Raw genomic sequence first — 12,355 nt, 5'->3', positions numbered from 1 at the left:
CTCCCCGGCGTGTGGACTCCCAATCGGTCATTTTCTTTTCTCTGTCGGTCACTCGTGAGGCGCATTTTCTTTTTTTAAGACAAACTCGTGAGGCTCATGGCTGCCTACGCTGTGTTGTCCATCAGTTTTGTTGCTAGCGGATGATAAGGCCCATAGGCCCAAATAACCAAGGTGCTCCGATTTTGTTATGGGAGCAGCGGCCTAGCCCATCAAGCGACCTCTTTTCGCCAAGGAAGCCCAAGCGGGATTGATATCACATCCAATGGTCATAAACATCCAGAAGTGTACATCTGACGGCCGAAAACGTTGATGGCGTGAGGGGACCGGAAGAATGCTCGGTTGTAATGTCTCTAAATGTGTGATAACACATGACACCATTGTGTGCTCCACTTAGTCTTCCCGTGCTCCAGCGAAGGCTTCCCGCGCTCCACAGGGGTGAATTGTAAAATCCCCAATCCCCTAGCCAGCTGCTAGCTATAAATAAGCCTACCAATGGCCGCTGGCGGCGACTCGCTACTGATCCACTTGCTATCTACTTATCCACACATACTAGCATACCCCCAACGACCGATGACGAGATGGAGTTGCATGACGGCGGAATCGAGGCTGAAGGAACGATGGTCGGCTTGGCGGTCGACAACCATACCGTTGCCTCTCCCGATGATGATCTATATATATATATATATATATATATATATATATATATATATATATATATATATATATAGGGTGAGTCTATTCCAATAACACCCTTAAGACCTTGTTCTACTAACACTTTCTCTTATTCTGCTAACACCCAACCCACTACTCAAAACACACCCAATCCCCTTCGTCTTCCTCCCGCACAGAACACCGCAACCCCAATCCTCCTCCTGCCTCCTTCCTCCCCGTGTCGCCGGATCCCCACCCAATCACACACCGCCGGAGCCCTACACCTCCACGCGCCGCCAGAGCCACGCCCGTCCCGCCGCTGCCGCCCATCCCATGTACCAACGGATCCGGTGGCAGCCCCACCACCAGCCACACAACCTCCACCGGAACAGTGGGGCAGTACCACGACCGTGGTCCTAGACATTCACCGGGATCTGGAGGCTAGTGCGGCCATGGCCTGGAGCTCACCTCTTCTCTCGCACGGGGACGTTGGCTACCGCTGAGCGCAGCTACCAACGGATACCGCCGGATCCCAACCGCCAGCCACGCCACCTCCTATTGCAGTCCTCCCTCCCCGTTGCAGTCCAAGCGTCCCGGGCTTGCAGTGCGCCGGGGCACACGATGTGGTGTGGCGCGCGTGGCTGTGCAGTTGCATCACCCCCGCCCCCTAACAACCATGAACAACAACGAGGCTAGCAGTGGACACAGCCGAGCATCCCTCTCCTCTGCTCCCTTCCACAACCTACATCCATGAAGGTGCCTGTGAGTCTGTGATGATGAGTTCATTCTCTGGTGGCAAGGTGATGCATTTTTCAAGATGGTGTGTTGTTCCATCAGTGTGGCAGTGCAGTACACGGGCGTGGGTTTGCAATGTGGTGCCCGTCAGCGTGTAGCCCACGATGATGGCCATATCACGCTGGTGCTTTTTTAATTGTGCGTTTATATTGTTCTCCCATGGCCATCATCCCATATTTGTGTGCCTAATGGTCCATGGCCAACTCCACCACAGGCCATCCTTTGCTGTAGTCCCCCGCCCACCCACTGCCCCCTACACACCATCTCTGTACCTAATGGCATGTAGTTCGATGATGTTTGACCGCGCAGAGGATTTCAGCAGGGGTATGTGCGATAACAACGAAAATGTGGGGGGTGGCTGCATTGCTCAGGGCAGCTGGCCACGCTGTTCCTCTATGCCGTGTCGCGTGCGTGTTGTGGAGGTTCACTTGATGCATTGTTGTATGTTCACTTGCGGCCATGCATTGATTTTTATTTTGTCCGTTTGTAGTTCTGCGGTTGAGGGTGTGCATCTCATCCCTGGGGTTGTTGCAGTCCGGCGAGTGAGGCGTTGTGGTCCAGCAGGTGAGGTGCACGAGGATAGTGACGATGGCTGAACCTCCCTAAGAAAAGAACATGGTTGAGGACCGACTAGCTATCGAGGAGGCAGCTGATACTGAAGATGCTACCTCCATAACAGTGGTAAAACCTATGCAATTTCAGAATCTATTTGATTGATATGAAAACAATTGTAATGCATAATTTTTTAGTGCCGTGCAATCTTAGTGATGTTCACTTTGTTAGTTATCCCCTCTAATTCTACGGACGAGCTGAACAGAACTGCGGTCATCCCAAGCCCGCTGCCGAGGAGGCCGATGAGTGCGCCCACAGCATCACCGCCTACCTCAACCTCGTGTCGGGCGACTGCTATGGGGACAACACCGTCGCCTCCTCCATCGTGCAGGTCCTCCACTAAATGGATCCCCCTTCACCTTCTCCCTTCACCTTTTCCCTTTAGCTTCTCTAACAAGATTGCTAGCATCTCTCTGAAGATTGTTGTAAAACCAAATGTCTACTGCAAGCATATGATGGTAGCGTTGTGATCAAAATTCTGATCTGTCATAGATTGTGCCGGTTCCATGGGTATAATAAACCATAATGCCAGATATTTTCTCTCCCTTATCTCAACCCCCTAAATTCATATGTATGTCAAAGTGGCAGAATATTATCTTACTGGAGTTGACAATATAAGGGCGTCAGAGGTTTTGATCATCGTGAGCTTGCTTGCATGAACACTGATAAAATTAGAAATATATTTTGCTCAACCTTATTTATTGATAATTTATTCATACTCATTCAGGTTCACTTTGTATAGTCATGTAAAAATATGTCCTAAATGCAGGGAGAAAACTAATGATTTTCTCAGGAAGGAATCACAAGATTTGTGGTGGGCCTTAGACAGCCCTTGAAGAACTTTAGAGGGAAAGAAGTTCAATCATTGTGAAGTGAAGGCATTCTGGTTGATGTTGTGGCGAAGATCTCTAGTGCAAAATTCTCAAGGTGACTCTTGGCTTATATATTAATTCTCAGTTACTATTCTATTAGCTACAAGTCAAAGTGGCAGTAAGCACTTTGTGAGGGGCATCCTACCTCGTAGTGCTGCTGTCGCATCATTTTCACTAGAAACCATTTTTAGAAGTGGTTTAACAATTTGAAAGTGCAAAATATTTGTTTCTACAATATGAATGCTAAAGAAAAGCACATAGATGGACATTAACTTCCAAAAACATTCTGTATGCTTTACTTTGAGGGGATAATTAGATTTTTGCCCCTAGTTGTCTCCCACTCATCTGTTTTGCCCCTAATTCCCAATAGTCACCGATTCTGTCCAAGTCACTTTGCTCCTCTTATGCTTTTACCCTTTGACCATTTGACCGTCAGTTTGAAAACTTAATAACTAATTCATACTAAATCAAAAAAATGCAAATAAGATACCAAAATGTTCAGAAAAACATCACCTATATGTCAGTGTCATTTGCATTCATGAAAAAAGTGTTGGAAAGTGCCCATCCGAGTTTTAGCTCTTATGCTACCACCATGAATAGTAAAATCTAAATAAGTTAAAAAAATCGAAAAACATTTGGTGGCAAAGAATGACAAATGTTTTAAGTGCATGCCAGGTTTCATCAGGGAATAACATTCATGGGTGTCGCGGCAAAAAAATAATCAGCACTCCAAAATAGATTATTTTTTGCCACGACTTCCACGAACGTCGTTCCCTAATGAAACTTGGCAAGCACTTAGAACATTTGTCATTCTTTGCCACCAATTTTTTTTGAATTTTTTGAACTTTTTAAGATTTTACTATTCGTGGTGGTAGCATAAGAGCTAGAGCTCGGATGGGCACTTTCCAACACTTTTTTCATGAATGCAAATGACACTGACATATAGGTGATGTTTTTCTGAACATTTTGGTATCTTATTTGCATTTTTCTGATTTAGTATGAATTAGTTATGAAGTTTTCAAATTGACGGTCAAACGGTCAAAGGGCAAAAGCATAAGAGGAGCAAAGTGAATTGGACAAAACCGGTGACTTTTGGGAATTAGGGGTAAAACAGACGAGTGGGACACAACTAGGGGCATAAATCTAATTATCCCTACTTTGAGTGATGGCTACTTGCTATTCGGCTGATCGATAATCTCCTGCAGGCGAGAAGAGGATGAGGATCTCCATCCCTGCCCCCATGCAGTTCACTCGACGCACCCGTGTGGTGCGAAGTGCATCTACATGCAATCCACTAGCCGGTGGTGTGGAGCATATGTGTGCAGTAAGGTTCGGACGTTGGTGTAGTTCACTGCTGGGTGGTGCTTCAGTGTAGTTTGCCTGCGCTTGTAGTGCATGCGAGGAGGACGATAGTCCATGGCGTGGACATGTAGTTCACTTGTGGTTCCATGCGCTCGGATGCGCGACTATTGTTGCTCGGATGCACACCTGCGTTATTCGGATGCGCATCGAGATGCAGTTCCAGGAGAAGCTCGACCATGTGTTGTTCGGCTAGTCGGTGTGTGTGCAGATTGTTTCTTTTGTTTGATGGCGTGCAGTTGGTGCATGTGCTTAGATGTGCGGGGCAGCATGTTCAAAAACCTTGGGTGTATTTTGGTGCAGTTCCCTAGTCTCCCATCTACAGTACCATGATGTCTAGAATAAAATTGTTTGAAGAAGGCAAAAAAGTAGTTTATCCAATTTTTGTAGAAGCTCATTACCCCTCTGTATGAAGTGCAATTTGTATCTTGTGTTTTAAAATTCAGTCGACTAAACCAACACATGCAGTGTGTTTGGTCCTTGGATGTTGTTCACTTCTGAGGGTGATGCTGTTCACTTGCTACCAACATGAAGGTGTGAAAAATTTAGTGAAACAACAAAATAGTAATGTGGTTCCCTTTGATATATGTCGCGGTTCACTTGCCCTTGTATTTGTGGTCCACTCTTGTTCGTAAAAAATGTTGACAAAAAGACAACAACAACTCGTATGAGAACATTTACGTCCAATAAAATAGATTATGAAGTTCGCTTGCCCGTCTGATGCAGTGTGGTTTTCAGTCTGATACAATGTGTTTTTTGTCTAATGCAGTTCCTTCGTCGATTTTGGTGTCGCGAAAAACAAAGTGCCCGCGATTTAGTAAAACTGAAACTGCTCTTAAACTGTAAAGAATTAGAGAAAGTAATATGCATGAAAAAGTTGTGCCTCGATGATATCTTTCCAATGGCGTATCACTTGAATCATTCCAACAAATGATTTATAAAAATCATGAAAAAAAGGCCGGTGTCACTCATCGTCCGCTGCACCATTTTCAGAATTAATTCAAAACAGTAGGAAATCTCAAGAACATTTTTACATATGAAAGTTGTGCCTCGTTCGTAGCTTTCCAACGGCATATCACATGCCTCGTTTCCACAAACGGTTAAAAAACTAGAGTGAAAACACCTAAAATTAGAAAATTTTGAAAAACAAAATTCCGTGATTTAGTAAAATTGAAACTGCTTTTAAACAATAATGAATTAGATAATGAAATATATATGTAAAAGTTACACCTCAATGATATCTTTCCAATGGCAGATCATTTGCTTCATTCTGACGAGCGGTCTAGAAAAAAACGTTCACTGTCACTCGTCGTGTGCCGCATCGTTTTCAAAACTGCTCGTAAACCATGAGGAATCTCGAAAAAAATTCTACATGGCGAAGTTGGGCCTAATCCATAGCTTTTTAATGGTATATTCACACCTTGTTCCGACAAATGGTTTAAAAATTAGATCAAAAACAGTAACAAAAAAGTCGCGTGCAATTTTTTTGCGACGGGAAGTGCACTTGCATCAGTACTGCAGTGCTCTTGCTTCAACAATGGCGTGCACTTGCATTGAGCCTACACTTCAGAAGTGTTATGAGAATAACTATTCTGCTAATATTAGTATAATATGCTCGATTGATTTCTTCATGCGTGTCAAATATGTCAATTGAGTGAGTTGGCCTATCTGTATATTACCTGAATTTGCAATATGGACAATTAATATGCAAATGCCTTTTGGACATTGGTGCTGGTCGCCACATCAAAAACATGGACACCCCCTACTCTACCGGGCACACGTTTAAAATAAATGAACTATGCATGATACTAACACTTTCCATGAAAATTTAAGAACTTGGCTAACAACATTTGAGTAACATACATATAGTGGTGACATTATTCGAGAAAAGGCAGATCTTGGTAACATGGTACTTAACAATTTTGACAACCATATGGTCCATATCTACATACTTAACATAGTAACAACTAGCGCATTTTAAGAGGCCGAGGGCCAACAACCACAACTATCTGCTGGAAGCAGCTTCATAACGACTCGACATCTCGTCAACAAAAAGGAAGGACCCTCTTGTGCCTTAGTAGAGCATGAGTAGAACAATGTCTTCAATTTTCCAATGTGGATGCATTGCACGACAAGCGAGAACTTGTTGATTTGAATGGTTCCATTTCTGCGGGAAATGCAGTACCTTGCAATCACTTTGGCGTTATTAGTAGGTATAAGTGTAACTCGACCACGCCGGAAATTGATTCAGGAACAACTACAATGGGCAATTTCTATTGCAATGTAGAGTAAAAACCAAATGTAACACATCATTGAAGATATATATAGTCTATGAACATCAACATAAAAGTAAGACTTTGTACCACTGTTGTGTGCGCAATTGGTCTTGTTCAATGTGTGGACCATTGGTAGAATTAATCCCATCCAAAATCCAGCGTTCATACACTGTGCTATCTGTGTCAGATTATTAACAAATTTTATGACATGCTTCAAGTCTTTCCAGTAACATTTGCTACGCCGAGTAACATACATATACTTACTTATGCATCCAACATATCTTGCTTAAAAGGAAGACAAATATTATTTATTCAGAACATGGCAGAAGAATATATAGTGGGCATAAATTGGTAATTAGAATTTGTCACCGCTTATGAACAGAGTCAGAAAATGAAATCACATTTGGTTGCTTAAATAGTGATCAATTAGTGAGAACAAATACCCCAATTTTGCTAAGTAATATGCCAGCATGGAGAAAGTTGAAAGAACACTAACCTTGATCAGACTGTGATCGGCTGATGACGTTGGGGAAGTAAACATCCATGTTAATTAGACCAACCTGTGGTGCGCACACTAGAATTTTATTGCCAGCTTCCACCTCATAAAACTTAGAAAATTTTCTCCAAAGGTTCGCATTTAAATATGAGTGACCATCTTTATCAAGTTTTACGCTAACTGTATTTGTAAATCCATGCTGCATTGTCAATATGACATCCATGGAGTCATCAACAAAGTAAAGCCCACAATTTCCTTCTACTCGTGTTATTGCAAAGCAAGGGATGTACTACTTGAAATGAAAATTAAGATCATAAATTAGATATATTTAAATAACAGAGCAACATGGGAGTAATTGAGAGAACATAACAATATATAGCTGAAAGCAAAGTTGAAAGTGCGTTATATCGACTAGATTGGGGGGTGAATAGGCGATTTTTATGAATTCTTCACTGAGGAATTTGCTGGTGAGGAAATTCCTAAATGAAGAACTACTAGCAGCGGAATAAGTACTCAAATGTAAACATAACAGAGCACAATCATGGTCATCATAATGGAATGAAGACAAGCACAGAGTGCAGAAAGCATAAACACAGGATAACATAGATAGAAGACAGACAGACTGAAGAAATTGAACTGAGGAAATTGAGAAAGTCTTCAGTCAAAGTCTTCAAACAGATATGAACAGGCACACAACAACAGAAATGAGGAAATGAAAGAGTTGAGGAAATAGAACCAGTAAGCTTGGTGAAGACAATGATTTGGTAGACCAGTTCCAACTGCTGTCTCAGTTGTATATCTGGTTGGAGCGACTGAGTATTTAAACTCGAGGACACCCAGTCCCGGACACACAGTCCTCACCGTATTCTTCTTGAGCTAAGGTCACACAAACCTCGCCCAATCACTCGTGATAAGTCTTCAGGTTACTTCCAAACCTTCACGGACTAGGTCACTCGGTGATCCACAATTCCTCTTGGATGCTCTAGACCATGACGCCTATCCGTCTGGAAGAAGCACAGTCTTCAAAGGTAACAAGAGTCGGATCCACGCAGGATCAATCTCTTCAGTGAAGCTCAATCACTTTGGGTTTGTAGGTGTTGGGTTTGGGTTTTCCTCACTTGATGATTTTCGCTCAAAGTCCTCGGAGGATGCTCTCAAATGACAAGTGTCAGTTTCTCTCGGAGTAGCCAACTAGCTAGTGGTTGTAGGGGGTGGCTATTTATAGCCTAGGGAGCAGCCGACATGATAAGACATAAATGCCCTTCAATGATATGACCATTAGGTGGGTAGATATTTTGGGACAGCTGGCGCATAGCACAGCAACGGTCGGAATTTTTGACTCTCAAATGCTTCAGGGCTATCATGTTCCTCACTGTGTAGGCAGTTCGCACTGGCGAATTCCTAACTCCTCAGAACAAATTTCTCAGAGACCAGAAGAACTTCGTCGTTGTCACTGAAGAATATGAGTGAACTGTATGAGATTTCCAATGGCTTCACTCGATGGGATTGGTAGGTGTAGGATTTCGAGTTGAGCATCACATGGAAATTTTTCCTTAGTATTTCCTCGACCCCCTTTAACAGTACGGTGTTTCCTATGACTCGAGAAAGAGAAAATGAGACTATAAAAATAAAAGTCTTCATGCTTCATGTCACACCCTGATTTTCGTGGCACAACACTTAAGATGGTAAATCATGATAAAATGTGGTTTGACAAAAACTTTTGCACTATTTGACTTTTTATTTGGAGTTGGTTTTCTCTCTGTGTTTTTCAAAGTGCTCTTTAAGGTCAACACAACTCCACCTTCTATACTTCATCTCCTTGCCCCAAACTTCTGCCCAATGATCATGCCATGTGTATAGTGCAATATAGTATTTTTCTTACAAAAATAATTTGGCCAAAAAGTATTTTCTAAAATTAGTTTTCCAAAAACCCTTGAATTGAGATTTGCACTGCAAGTACTTAATTTGAGGTGTGAAAAATCTTTCAAAAGGTATATTTGAATCCTATTAGATATAGGACTCCCATAAACCACAAAAATATAATTTTAAAAGCTATTTTCCTATTTTATTTAAAAGCTTTTTCTTAAGGCCAGAAATGGTCTTTAATAGGGAAAAATTATTTTTATTGTTTCAAAAATATTTGACAAAAATCAGGGAAACTCAGTGGACATATATTTTCCATATATAAGAGTTTCAACATATGGTCATGATCAAAATATTGGACAAAACCTCCCAAAACCATTTCTGCCCATTTCAAGGATTTGAAATATTTCTACAGGAAATATTTTCATAAAAATCCAAGAAAAATCTAGCAAGTCACAAATGCATATTGTGATGGTCTTGCAAAGCCTCACTTCAATCAAGGTCATTTTGGTCCACCAAAATGCCCCAAAACCCTCTCTGACCAGAATCAAATTTGAGCAAGTTTGTACTACCAACTTTCTCCCCTTAACCTCAACTTTTGTGAGCATGTTCACATGACCAAATGAGACCACTACACCAAGTAGTGCATCAAGGAGAAGTGATATGCTCAACTAGATCTACACAAGTCTGTTTCTGCTCATTTCTAGGGTTTACAAAAGTTGCATTGGCAACTTTGCCCAAATAAGCTCCAAATTGGTGGAAGGCCATATTTATATGTGTCATTTCACCCTGTGGAGTCTCATGGCATTTGGAGTTCATTTGCCTAACCAAACAAGCATCAAACACCTTCTGCCACTTTACCAAAATTCCATTTTTGACCACTTCCACTAATCTCCATGACCTCAACTTTTTACCATAGCTCCTCTTAGGCCCCTTTCACCTCCAGTAACAATGGCAAGTCCATAGCTCAATTATTGGATGGGTAAAACCCCACTTTCTCTCTCTGGACAGCCCCTTTCTCTCTCTTCCTCACCTCCCTCCTCACTCCAGTGGCCATCCATGGCATCCAATGCCCCTACCCACTTTTTTACTTACCCCTAGCACTACCAGACACGAGTGGGCACGCCCATTGCCACTTAAACAATGCCATGGCAGCCATAGACGCGCTCTGGAGCGCTCTACAGTGCGCTCCCGCATTGTAGCCGCCCCCCTGCCAAGCAGCTTCGGCCACCTCAGGCCTCCCCCGCGCGCCTGCCGGTGCGCCTCGGCGTCCGCAGCACGCTATGCGGTCGGCCCCCTTCTCTCTCCTCCTCCCCGCGCCTCCGCGCTAGCGAACAAAGGCCGCCCGAGCACGCCAATGGAGCGGCTCGCACGCGCGCACCCCTGACCTCTCCCCACTTCCTCTCTCTATCTCACCCGACGTGGTCGACGTCTAGGAACACCCTAGACACCACGCCTGCTTCCCCCGAGCCCTGCAGCAACGAGCGTGAGCTCGCCGGCGCACGGGTCTACTGGACCTCGCCGTTCGCCTATTTAAAAGCCTCCTCGAGCCCTTCTCTCCCCACCACTCGCTCTCTGCACCACCAAACCCTCCCCCTGCACCCCCAGTTCCTCTCCAGAGCCGCCCGAGCTCGAGATCGAGCTCGAGCTCCGCCGATTCGGCTCGCCGGAGTTCGCGAGGTATAGGCCTCCCCCGCTCCTCCTCTGCCTCGATCTGGAATCCCTGCATCCCCCTGACCCTTTCCCCCTTGTTTCCCCTCTCTGTAGCTGCTGGAAACGGCCAGAGCCACCGCCTCCCGAAGCCCCTCCGCCGCAGCTCCTCGTCGCTGGCGAACCAGGCACCCTCGCCGGCCAAGTCCACCACCCACCGACGTGCGGCAGTCTCCTGAAGCCATCCCCGCACTCGCCGGAGCTTGCCGTGGCCTGCATCGTCGCCGGTGAGCACCGCGACCCCCTGTCCACGGGTTAGTGATGACAGGTGGGTCTCGCCTGTCATCCTCTCCCTCGTTCCCACGCCCCTCTCTCTCTCTGACCTGCGGGCCCCGGCCGTCAGGTTTGAAATGGGTGGGCGGGCGCGCGTGCTATGCGCTGGCTCGGCTGGGCCGGCCCGCTGGCTGGGCCTGCTGCCCCGCAGCTGTTCTGGCCTGGCAGGAACAGGGCCCTTTTTCTTTTTCTTTTCTGTCACTTTTTCCAAAAATTCCGCAGGACAAAGCATATGTCCAAATAAATTAATTCCAGATCCTAAATTCCTAGAATATTGCAACCTATTTAATGGTGCAACTTTCATTCAAATCCAGCAACCTTTTCTTCACTATAATATTTAAATGTGATTTTAAGCATTTAAATATGCCTTTGTAAATCCATTTCTCCTATTCTGCTACACCAAATCCAAAACTAGGAATTTTCCCCTTCTTAGTTTTCAACCTAGTATTTTACAAAAATGAGTTGACATTTTTCTGAGCACTTTGCTTTTTCTGTTTTATTATTGCCTTATTTTTCTCGTTATTATTCTGCGATGATAGATTGCGTTGCTGACTAAGGAGTTGGACTAGAAGACTTTGAAGACCCAGAAGACTTTGTTGAGCCAGGCAAGCAGCCCTTTGACCATGTCTATGAAACCCTTTTTATGCATGCCATATAGCACCATATTTTTGTTGCAACGAAATCATGATGAGGTGATAACCACTTCGATGGTTGCCACCGTACTTCCTCGTTGATACTTGCATTGTGCATGACCCTACCTTCTTATGAGGGTTATGCCGGTGGGAGTAGATAGGATGCTAAAGTAGTGCTACGCAAAAAGGGACGGGAATATGCATGGTGATGGAGACAAAGTATTTTCAAAGGACTTTTCGAAAACCCCATCGGGTGCCACTTATGCCCGAAGGAGATGATGAGTTGGGTAGCCACTTGATGACGAAGTGGTGTACCGAGGCAAGTGTGTGTGTTGTTTTCAAAAACGGATTGGTTTAAGTTGCGACCGTTATTCCAACCTTACATACGCAACCACTCTACCCTTATATGGGAAAGGGCATTATTGATTACCTAGGCCGATACTAGCTTGGAGACCGCATTACTAGTGACGGGGGAGAGTTGGTGCTCTCTCTCGGGACGGGGTCGTGCCAGGTAGGGCGGCCATGACTGTTTTCACAGGGCACCGGATACACCGTTGTGTCCCCTCTCGGATGTTACGATCTTGAGCGAGTCTCGTATGATGTACATCGTGACGATACGGAACAACGAGTGGACTCCTTGTTAGTGTTGTCTAGGGAAAGGTAGTGATCGGGTGCTTACCCCGGGTACTTGAGGTATCGCGGGTCGTGGATGACACGGAAGTTCCCTGGATCTTGTGGGTAAAGTGTGCAACCTCTACAGAGTGTAAAACTATTCGAATAGCCGTGTCCACGGTTAAGGACAGTTGGGTAACCGCT

The 12,355-nt window shown here is 44.5% G+C and overlaps 1 long non-coding RNA gene across 4 annotated transcripts; it reads left to right on the top strand.

Moving 5' to 3' along the window:
* The first annotated feature begins 774 nt into the window (after positions 1-774).
* Positions 775-4,750, top strand: LOC123092108 (uncharacterized). Of its 4 annotated transcripts, none has more exons than XR_006444246.1 (5): positions 775-1,407; positions 1,937-2,127; positions 2,230-2,389; positions 2,828-2,985; positions 4,136-4,750. It is a non-coding gene; the product is annotated as an uncharacterized lncRNA (long non-coding RNA). The 4 variants fall into 4 exon arrangements; XR_006444245.1 differs by having other exon boundaries at positions 775-1,853; XR_006444244.1 differs by having other exon boundaries at positions 776-1,451.
* Positions 4,751-12,355: the final 7,605 nt, after the last annotated feature.

Source organism: Triticum aestivum, chromosome 4B, assembly GCF_018294505.1.
Source record: "Triticum aestivum cultivar Chinese Spring chromosome 4B, IWGSC CS RefSeq v2.1, whole genome shotgun sequence".
NCBI lineage: Eukaryota > Viridiplantae > Streptophyta > Magnoliopsida > Poales > Poaceae > Triticum > Triticum aestivum.
The sequence above is the reverse complement of the archived record's forward strand: the minus strand, read 5'-3'. Positions and strand labels throughout refer to the sequence as shown.